Here is a 12,270-nt window from a genome sequence, read left to right as displayed (position 1 = left end):
TTAACTACTGACGTGTCCTCCTCTTCCCACTGAATATGGGTGATGGATTATCCCTAACATGTCTGAAAAACTTCTGCTAGGGACTTCTAGAGTGGTTTTAATTACATAATAGGTAAGAAGTTATTTTCAAGCCATATTGCTCGGGTGGGGTAACATTTCCTCTGACACATTTTACCAATTTATTTCCCTCGCTTATCAAAGAAGTTTTTTTAAGGCCAGTCAACTTCTCTTGAAAAATTTTCCTTCCTCCTAAAAGCTCTGCCTTCACAAATTTGCATTAGAAAATGTCTATCATTTGGAAAAAAAGAAAGTTTTGTACTCCAGCTATAGTTCAGAATAAGGGCGAGGTGTAACATAATTTGACTTCTCAAACAGTCAAAGCTGGAGTGAAGAAAGGCATGCTCACGGGAATGCTGGCAGATTTACTTCCAGTTTGAGCCAAACGCCAGTCTTTCTCACATTATTTCATGTGTCCAGTTCAACCCAGGTCAGAAACCAGAAATGCAAAATATTCACCCTTGTTTCTGAACTTCTAGAAACTAGCAGACGCTTGGGTGGTTGACGACGTATTTATTTAAGCATGATCTTTCTTTAGTACCATTTACACTGCCTGACTGGTAGAAGCTGTAAGAAGCTGGTAGAAGCTGTAAGAAGTAGTGTGTTCACAGAGACGAGCCTGTCATACCACAATCTATGTTCTTTTTTCTGTATATTCTCGTGTCTTGTTTTATTTTCTGCCACTTAGAATTCCATTACAATGAATGTTGTGGTTTTAATAGACTTTCTCATCTTAGGCTGATGAGATTTTGGAAATATTTATGTAAACTAAAAATACAAAAATTCTTACAGAAAAAAATACTCTTTAGGAAAAATTTGCACAATGAATCTATAGTGAATGTTGTGAATACATAGCCAGGTTCAGATTATAAGAAAATATATCAGTTTCCAAGAGTCTGGTCTAAATTTCACAAAATGTACTTTCCATTTTTTTTTCATGCTTATGTAACTCTTTTCTTTCAAATCAAGAAAACTGATTTTTAGTAACATAAACTATACAGAGAGTAATACATTCATATTCACAAAACTATGTGTTATAATTTTCTTTAAGTGTTGTGAGTAACAAAAGCCTACTCAATCTTGCTTAAGCATACAATGTAATTTATTGAAAATATAATTTGCACAAACAAGTTGAACAATTAGGAAGAAAGGTAGGGATGACTGATAATAGTAGCAGTGGTAATTTCAGCCAGAGAAGTGAGCAATTGTGTTCGAAAGGCCTTCTTTATAGTGCTCTCTGCAATGTGACTCAGAGCATTGTTCTCTCTTGGGCTCTTGATTCAAGACCATGAACAAGGGTTTCTAATTGGCCACAGGCCATAGTGAGGCAAGAAAATGTGGAGTTGGTATTCACATATTAACTTTACTGACGTGTTATGAAGGAGATGCTCGATATTAGAAAAGATAAAGAACAAAAATATGCCAAAATACGATGACAGCAAAATTGGCAATGTTTAGTAGTTACCCACATACAGAGAATTATAAAATGTTTGTTATTTGGACTAAGATGGCATTATTATTTGGTCCTTCATCCATGAGAAGTAAAGGGCATCACTTTATAGGTTCTATGGTAGTTGGAAGCTTCCAAGTGCTTATGAGAGATGATAAATATTCAGTTAATTATTAGGCCAACAGTATTTTAAAATAATTGAACTAAGAACTATTTTGTGTTAAATTCCTGTATATCTGATACAAAATTTCCAGAGATAAGATAATTTAAAGATGAAAACACGCTAAGTAGACAGAAGATACCTCTGCTGACAAACTAAGATATATTTGAATTTCTTTTCTCCTTTGTTTCTTTCCTTTCTTTCCTGTTCCTTATTTCTTTCTTCCTTTAAAAAAAAATCCTTATAACTAATAGAAGAGGTCAAAATATTTTTAGCTAGGCTTTTTTAATTAAATAAAACACAAACTACAATATACAATATGTTGTATTTCTAATACTTGTGATATATTTATATTTCTCGGTTTTCCTCATAGCAAAACACTCCACAGTTCATGTATCATTTGGTGGAGAAAGTATAGAGATATTTCCCAGCAGAGCAATTCCCTCCTTTCCTCACCCCTTTCTTCCTTTCTTTTTACCTCCTTCCTCCTTCCCCCCTTTCTTCTCTTCCTCTTTCATTTCTTTCTTTCCTTTTTTACAGGTTATGTAGACATTGAAAATAATTGTCAATTGTCAATTGAAAATCACTTGAAAATTTCATGCATAGATGAATTAAATAATGATTTCAAGCCTTTTAGATATTAGTATCACTAGTCTTCTCCTTTACAAATATGTGAAGTTTTGCATTCTTGAACAACTTAATTCTGAAATAATCCAGTATAGAAGAAAACCTGTCATATTAACATTAGATTCTATACATAACAACTAATTTAATAAACTCTCAAATATATCAGAGATTTTGTTTTAAATAGTATGGTAAATGACTTAAAAGCAATCAAGAGTGTTTTATAACAATAATGGCTATATTATACTAATGATTATACTAAGTATAGTGACAAAGGATCCTAATTAAATTTAGTATTTTAAATTTATAATGTTGCAAAGCAATTACATTAATGTTGACTTTTTACATCATAAAACAATTTTCTCATTTGCCTAGGAGAAGGAAAGAAGGAAGAATGTATTTATCTTCTCAGTCGAGTTACTGTACTCATACAGTTCTTTTCCAACTGTTGAACATTATTTCACTTTTTCCTTGGAGGAGCTGGAGGAGGCAGTGGGCAAGTTTACTGGAAGTACTATCTGATTTCATCATTGTTTTAATTTAATTCACATATGTCAGACAAATTAAAAAAGCAGCCATGTTAAGCAAGACCAAAGGATTTTTTATTGGTATTTCCTAAGAATTTAACTAGTTCCAGTTGAATCACTGGAGACTGTATTTGCTTTCTCTGTTCCCCGTTCCCTTTTTTTTTTCCTTAGGTCTCTGATATTGTGCCAAGTGCATTTACTTAAAAACTTTCTCAGAATAGATCTAAAAGACATGACTGATTTGAAACGTGATCTTCAGACACTATTAACAAACAATGGTATGTCAAGGAATCTAGTTGGCTACAATAATCAGAATTGACCAAGAAGGCTCTTCATACAAACCTACCAGCCATGAATGCTTCAAGTTATCTAAATCCCCAATCATCCTTAATAATGATAATAATGATGAATATTCATTCCTAAAGACTCTTTGTTAAGTTTTCATATCTCTGTGTTATATTGACTTTGCTAATCATGGTACTTTTTTGCTTTTTAGCCTTTTTAAAGAGGTCATGTTCATTGGCAAGCTTGCAGACTTTGACAGGCTGATATTGGCTTTCTGTTTTCATATTACTTCATTTATTGCATTATTAAATCAATACTTACTTCAGAAGCCAAGAAAATGTTCTATACTGCAATATGGTTGCCTCCCTAGAGTCTATTAGCTCATTCTCCTGCAATTAACTCTGTCTACACTGCATTTCTGCTTTAACTTTTCTGATTCTGAAGTTCTATTTCACATTCAGGCAGAATACACAGTGTTGTCTTGAATTTTCATAGAATTTCAAAACTGAAAATGACTTTATAGACTATCTATCCTATTTTTGACTTTGTATCAGCGCTGTCTTCACAAGAAGATAAAGAGCTCCATAGACAAGGTCATGTCATATAAGCTTGGAATTCAATGTATACATACTGATTAACTCTAGAAAATACTTGAGTTTACAGAAAAGTTTGGCCTGCACTTTTGAAGACCCATTAATCACACTATTAGAATTTTAGTGCTTTCCAAGTACTTTAACATGAAAAGAGCAGTTTATTCTTTATTCAGAGTTACATAGCTGGTTTACAATGATGTTAGAATGAATTATTCTGACTTCTATTCCAGTATTCTTCCAACTCCATCAAGGCATAAAAATATCCAAGTTATATATTCATATATATTGCTTATTAGCACAAATTTGGTTCAAAATTGAGAGCAAATACTCATTAGACATAATAAACTGAGCTTTCTACACAATGAAAAAACCACTTATTTGTAGTGGCTTTAGCATAGATTACATTTTAAAAATTTGAGTAAAACATACGTACTGCCTAATATTTTAAAATTCATTTTCCCCAAAAGGTCTTCACTACTTTCTCTGACTTTTTTTATTAATTGTGTAGTAAAAATGATCAATGTGGAGAGCTGATCTCAATGGATAAGCCACATTTTAGATAAAGTTTTTAAATATTATCTTCATAATGCATCAACAGCTATAAAATATAAGCTCAATTAATCTATATTTCACCTAGCTCAACACAATTATCATATTACGCATGGTTGTGGAAGCAATGGCTAGTGAAATTATTAATTTTAGGTCTATTATCTCTCCCAGATAACATTCTGTATTTTAGCAATAAGAATGCTTTCACCCCCTGAATTTAAGATCAGAGTTTTTTTTTGTAGAGACAGAGTCTCACTTTACCACCCTCGGTAGAGTGCCATGATGTCACAGGACTCACAGCAACCTCCAGCTCTTGGGCTTCTGTGATTCTCCTGCCTCAGCCTCCCGAGCAGCTGGGACTACAGGCACCCGCCACAACGCCCAGCTATTTTTTGGTTGCAGTTCAGCAGGGGCTGGGTCTGAACCTGCCACCCTCGGTATATGGGGCCGGCACCCTACTCACTGAGCCACAGGCACCACCCCAGAGGTTTGTTTTTAATTTGTTTGAAGTTTGTAACTTTGTTTTCTAAAGCAAGGAACAACAGCAGAGGGTTACTTGTAATCAAATAGACATTCTCATGGATGCTGCTGACTCAGTTACAAAGGTTGCATTTGCTTTTCTATCCAAATTAGCATTTTGCTCTCATTCTCATGTTTCTCTATCTAAAAGGGAGGCTGCATACATGGGGCTGCCAGCTTTTCCAGAAACACTTACAAATATTTTCCTTATGCTGCAAACTAAACCCGTGACTCAATGTCTCACCCAGTAGACATTATTCACTTTGAAACAACACAGCTGTAATTCAGGTTTTATGTCTTATACCTTTCCTCCATGTGTTCAGCTGCAAAAGTAAGTAAAAAATGGAGAAAAATGTAATTACTAAGTGTCATTGAGAATGAGAGTATCTGACAGTGCAATCAACCTCCACTAGCTGACAGTGGGGGTGTTTCTATTGTTAGCAAGCTAACAAGAGATTTTAGAATAGACATGGAACATGTAATATTTATTGTAACAATTCTGCCGACTCAATTGATTTACCCTTTGACATCATACCTTGATAAGACATGTATACCAAAAATTAAATTAATTGATTAATTTTTATACTGTTTTCTTTGCTGTTCCAAGGTTAATGGTGAAGAATTATATCTTGAGACATGGAAATTCATAAAGAAAGTTCATGAAGCAAACTATCATCAGGATGTGAAACTACATCCAGTCCAAAAAAATGGTGAGAGCTGTGGGTATGCTGTATATCCAACTCTAGGATATGGGGTAAAGTGAGTCAAGGGAGAGCTTGTCATCTAGAAAGTAGGACTAAAGGTGGTGATTCCATCAATAACCAGTCTCAGAGAGGTTCAAACAGTGGCACTGAAGTTTCTCTGAGGCAAATACAATATCATAACCAGTGTTTCTGTAGAAAATAACTTATGGAGTTATAGGTCAGATATTAATATCAAGAGGGTCTTTTGTTAAGAAATCTGACATTGGCCATGATGTATGAAGAGCAGAGATAGGATTCCAGTAATGGAAAAAAGGAGCTGAAAGAGTAAGGCACTGTTACCATGCTAGATTTTCCAGGTTTTCTAGACATGATCTTGTACACAGGGAGAAAAAGAAATGACTTACTAAATCTGGGCTCAAATTTAGTATTTGTTCCCAATCCCATAAAAGTAAAACATGAGAGCCAGACTAATGGCATCACTGACTTTAGGCTGTTCTAGGTTTTTCAAATGTACTTTAATTCAGGTCAGAATTGTGTCCAGCACAAACATGTAAGACAGTGAAAAGACCAGATGGAAGAAAAGAAAATTAAGCAGGAAAACACAGCAGCTCAATGAAAAGGCCTAGAAAAATTCTAAGAGACTTCCTATTTCTGATAACGATGCAATAGTTTATTTAAGTCAGTCATCGTCCTGAAAACAATTTAAATCCTAGGTAAAACATTTAAAACATAAAGTCTCCTCTTTAAAACATGAAGACAATGACAAGGTAGTAAAGAATTGCAAATGAAAAAAAGAAGGGAATACTTGAAATCAAGGAAGCAAGCAAGAATGGAATAGCTTTGTCCTGTATCAGTGACTTAGAATATTAAAAAACTTCCTTCTGATGCAGGAGACAGACTCAGAGCTGAGGGCACACATGGGTGGGGAGTTTAACAGGAGATCTTCACTTTACCTGAGACTGTAAGGGAACTACTATGGTTCCTAAATGGAATTCAACATAGATTTCTACCTATTGAGCTATTAAAGGAATGTAACATTTTGGCCTAGTTTAAGATGGACAGTGCTACCAGTTATCTGTAAGAAGAGAACATAAATCTTTTGTGAATGAAGTAACCTCTTCATAGGTTTAATCATTAACAATTTACCCAGTAATAAGAGATAATACATGACAAAGTAAATAACATAAATAAGCTGAAACAAAAGAATAAAGACCAGTTATGAAGACTTTCAGGTTATGAAATTACTGGATGCAGATGAAAAAATAAGTATCCTTACGACAACTAAGAAAAAAATGAGACAAAATTGAAAATACCTATAGGTAGTAGAAATCTATTAAAATTATATAACCATATTTGAAAGAGAATTACATTGAAATTATGAAAAAATTTCAATATGTATTTTTAAGAGATTAAACAAAATTAAAAACAGACTTCATGGTCTAGATATGGCTTAGAAGAAATCGCTTTAGTACAGCTTGTAATAATCAAAGGATGAAAAATTTTTATTTGTAACTGAGAGAGTTAACTATGAATATATTTAAGATATGGATAATTCAGAGAGAGAGAGAGAAAGAAAGAGAGAGAAGGAAAAAAGGAGACAATAGTTCAGAATTCTCCAGAACTAATGAAAGATGTGCATTGCTCAGAAAACTGCATCAATAACCTACATAACAAACAACCCCCATGTTCAGTGACCAAAGTAGCAAAACCCTTTTGCTCAGTGACCAAAGCACATTCTATAGACAAGCTCATCATCAGTGAGTTGGAGACATATACTCTCTTCAAGTATGTTCAAGTAGGAAGGAAGAACTGTGAGCATATAATAAAACACCAAGGCTTCCATCTGCAATTCTGAAGTTCAATAAATCCCAGAAAAATGAATAAATGTATAAATGCATAAAATAAATAAATGGTAGAAAACCAAAAGCAAAGAAAAAATTTATATGTAGCTTAAGAACACATATTTGCTTCAAAGTAGAGACAACTGGACAGTCTGCTGACTTTTCGCAGAAACTACAACAGTAATTCTTTGTAATGTAAGTGGACTAAGAGTGTTCACTTAAAAGACAAGAATTTTTCAGATTAGGCAAAAAACAAAATCTGACTTTGAATTACTTACAAGAGGACTTCTAATAGAAAAGAATAATGGAAAAGATCAAAATTTAGAAGATGAAAAATATATATAAAAATATATGCAATCTATATATATAGTAGGTAAGAAAAAGCTATGCAGCTTGACATTTCTATTAATAAGACAGATTTTTAGAAATAATAATGAGCACATTGACCAGCCATATGAAACCGTTTTACTTTATTTTACTTTATTTTTTATGTTTTACTTTATTTCTGTGTTTTCTCCTTCCTTAGACCAGATCTTCCTTTTACTTAATAATTATCTGAGATTTTCTCCAAATTTGTTTCCCACTAAATGCCCATTTCATAGTAATAAAAATCCTTTCTCCTAAACTATGAAAGCAAAAGTATAACTTTTCACAATTGTAAAAATACATCCTTGTCTTTATCTTGCCTCTTTAAGGAATTGTAATAAGGCAATACAACAATATAATTTGCATTTTTACACAATAAAAATGCAATTGACTCTTCCCCAAGAGCCATTATTAACTGATAGATTTTACTGTATTTCATTTTTCCTGTTTATTCTGACAAGTCTAGAATGCAAGGAACTTTCATATGCCATATCATCATTTTTACTTTGGACAGACTTAAATCATTTTACTAAAAACATTTCAAAAACACTAATCCTAGATGTTAGGCATATTTTAGCAAGTACAAACATTAATGACAAACAGAGCTGGGCAGATTAGATTGTACTGTATGAGCTGAAATGTTTATAATGTTAGAAATTAGTGGGCCATTTATTTTTTTAGAAGATTTTGTGCTTACTTTTTCTGGATTGTTCAAAAACACAGAGATTGACACATGTAAAATTATGATGCTTGAAAACTTGCCCCTGTGATTTTAATGATAAGAGAATTGGATGCAGAGGAAAAAGACTTGGATTCCAGGCCTGATTCTGCCACATAATGTGATGTGACCTTGGGTAAACTCCTCTGTCACTTGGAATCTTGGGTTTGACTTGGTAAATAGAGATAGTAATATATCTTGAGGTTGGTGTGAGGGTCCACGTGTATTTAAGTATCTTCTATATTTTGAAGTTTCTTTGCATCTGAATGCCCTAAGTGTGAACTGGGTGCTCTTATCTCAATGTTCTATCAATATTCACTTTTCTTAGAAACCCATACATCCTCCTCCTTTCTTTCTTCCACCTCTGACAAAACTTTTCCCTATACAATGCCTTCCGAGTTTTATCTTAAACTAAACTGAGTATCCAATAATAGGTTGAATTGTCAATAGTTACTAATTCTACCTCTCTTGCAAAGTCTTACAACAAAAAGCATCAGTCACGAATCAAAGATTTTTAGCTGCCTTAATTTAAATAAATGTATGTGCTAAAGGGCAGGAAGAGGGTCTTATTTTCTCACCCAATTTGCAACTTCTTTTCAAATAGAGGGTCAGCCTTGCAAAAGAATTTTATTGAGTGGTGAGAAACAAAAACAGATGATGCATAATTGTTTGGTTGAAAAAAATCACACACATTATACTCAGTTGTGCAGAGAAACTAAGATATCCTTATTTTTTAAAGCTGCTATGATCTCTCTTATTCTAATCTGCTGAGTAGTTGCAGGGCAGAAGTTCTGGAGAATTAAATATAGACCAATGTAGTAAAAAAAAACTTAGAGAATATAATAATTTGAAGAACCTTGTTTGATCTACTGGTAATTTGATCTCTTTGGAATAATATCTCAGAACTTTATGATCTCTCCCCTCTAGTCCCTCTCCTTGTCTAAGAGGTAAAGGGAACTTGATCACCTATGGTTACAGGGGAAAGAAAATCAGAGAATCCCCTAGTTTTACACTGACAAGTATATGCTGCGGCCCTCTGCTGGGATGTGGATTACCTACTCTGACCCAAGTCATTCTGGTTGGGATTGTTGATGCTCATCTGATCAAGTTGTGGCCTATTTATTCTAGGTTTACCAGAATCCGGGATTGACTTTTTTGCTGACTTGTTCTTCCTTAGATTCTTACTGGTGCTGTACACTTCTCAATCTTTGCCACATCATGCCAGGCCCCATGACGAATTACTGGCTCTAAATTTGCTTCCGTGATTCTTATAAAGTGAAGACTAGAGTTTTCCTCTACTTGACCCACCATGTCTCCCTCATAGAAATACTGGTAAGGACTCTTTGCTAGCATAAAATCACCTTGCAGGTCAGTTACTTCTCTAAAAGCTCCTGTTTTTGCATTCCTCTCAATTCATCTAACACATTTGTGTAATTCTAGGCCAATGTTCAGAGAGGAAAGATCTGGATCCATATAGCTCAACTACTAGCTGTTGTCTTGTTTTGTTGTCTGGTGCTTTTTTGCCATGATTCCTGAGTTGAGAAGCAGTTGGTTTTCCTCTGATGGTTTACTCCGATTCCTTGAGTTGATGTCTCCTCTATTTTCCTGAAACTGAAAAGTCAGGTGAGGAGAGAGAAACTTACTTCTAGTAAAATAAAGTAAATTTGGTATTATTTTAAAAATATTACTCTTGTTGCACAAAGAAGAAGAGTAAAAGGCATTTTGGTGATGTATAGTCAATATTCTTCATAAATGTGTCTGGTCCCTTCTTTGCTCTTTCTTATTTTCTCCCATGGCCACTAATTCCCAGTCTTTTGGGGGATAATACTCTACTAGTTCACTGAATGCTGGTGTCACCTGGGTTTTGTCTTATTTTTATACAATTTTCAATCTCTAATCTCTCTCCAGATTATCTCAACAACTTCCAAAGTTTCAAATAACACGTGTCACCTTATGTTTCCCAGGTATAAGAAGGATGTTTCAGTTTTCTATTCCTATTTTGCTCATAAAATTACTAGCAGATAATGGACATTCAACGAATAACTGGGAGTGAAATGAGTGCATATTCTCCCATAGCCAAAACGTCTCTGAGATTATTCTGTTTGTTCCAAATATATGTGGAACATAAATGCCAACAAAATGCAACCTACACATGCATTCAGTGATTACAGGAAACTTTCTCTCCAACATAGAGAATTTCTACATAATAACAAGGCTTTTAGATGAAAAAAATCAAACTTTTGGGCGGCGCCTGTGGCCCCATATACCGAGGGTGGCGGGTTCAAACCCAGCCCCAGCCAAACTGCAACAAAAAAATAGTCGGGCATTGTGGGGGGCGCCTGTAGTCCCAGCTACTCGGGAGGCTGAGGCAAGAGAATCGGGTAAGCCCAAGAGTTAGAGGTTGCTGTGAGCCGTGTGACGCCGCGGCACTCTACCAAGGGCGGTACAGTGAGACTCTGTCTCTACAAAAAAAAAAATAAAAAATAAATAAATTAAATAAATAAAAAAAAAGAAAAAAATCAAACTTTTCATTATAGAATTTGGGGATCGACTCATTATCTCTCTATTTGCAAAACTGCATGATTCCTACTTGCGCAAAGACCACATTTGATTTTAAGTCCTACAAGAAATAAAGGAATTCATTCCTTACACGTTTTATTTGCTTACCTGAAGGAGAAAGAATAGCAAGCAACCAAATATTTAAAATAATTGATTTTTAATTTTCAGAGCTTTTTAAAGCTGAGAACTATATAAAGTCTTAATTTAAAAGAGTAACTAATACAAAACAACCACTCTCAACACTGATAGAGCACACAGAAACACACACGCACGGAGTGAGAAGCAGATTATAATGTATATTTTAAAAGTCATTTAGATTCTACCTGTATGTGAGAGACTTATGGGACACCCACGCCTTAGATTTTACCTCCCGCTCTTTGGCATGGGAATGAATCTACTAGCTAATGCTTTAATAAACTTTAAGTCAAAATTCCTTACTTTGAAGAAGTGTCTTTGGAATTAAGTAGAAATCTCTTCCTCTTTTAACATGGAAATGAATTTAGCATCATTAATTAATTAAAAGATTGTAAGTTGATGGAATTCCCTCTTATTTATAAGCATTTATATTTATAGAGAAAATAAGTTGCTAATTTTCTCAACTTTTAAGTTAAAAGAGAAATTAAATGATTGAAATGATTGAAGTATCTCATCACAGGAAAGAGCTACGTATGGGCCAACAGCTGTGGTTTGAGTAGTGTTATTTTAACTCCTGTCTTAGCTTTAACCCTCATCTATGCATACATATGAATATGATTATACTATACATACAAAGAGTGAATGAAAACGATGAGTAAACTGATTCAAAGAAAAGGTTTCAAAAGCTTGTATGTGTTCTTTATTTAAGATTTCAACATCTTTTTTTAAAAAAAAAATCAAAATCTAATCATGAAAGGAAATGCTTATAAAATATAAAAACTATCCTTCTAATAAAAACTATACTTCGAACACTTACAAATGTAGGATTTGATGAATAATCCCAAAAATTGCACTGATAAATTTCTTTTAAAAGTTATTAGAATTACTTGAAGTAATTACAAACAGCGAAATGCCACATATCTACCCATAAGAAGAACACAGATCATAAAGTCATTTTCTAAGAGATTTACTTTTTTACAGATTTATTTTTACCAAAATAGCATTAAACTGATTTTTAATCTGTTATTTATATTCATAGATACAATGAATAAAGTTTGTAAGATTTTAACTGATGTAATCTATGTGAAACTGAACTTTATCGTCATTTTTGAGTGGTGTATGAAATATTTTATAATAATCAAATCAATGGGGAAACGTCCATAAAATATTTCCAAAATTTTCA

Source organism: Nycticebus coucang, chromosome 7 (assembly GCF_027406575.1).
Source record: "Nycticebus coucang isolate mNycCou1 chromosome 7, mNycCou1.pri, whole genome shotgun sequence".
Classification (NCBI taxonomy): Eukaryota; Metazoa; Chordata; class Mammalia; order Primates; family Lorisidae; genus Nycticebus; species Nycticebus coucang.
The sequence above is the reverse complement of the archived record's forward strand: the minus strand, read 5'-3'. Positions refer to the sequence as shown.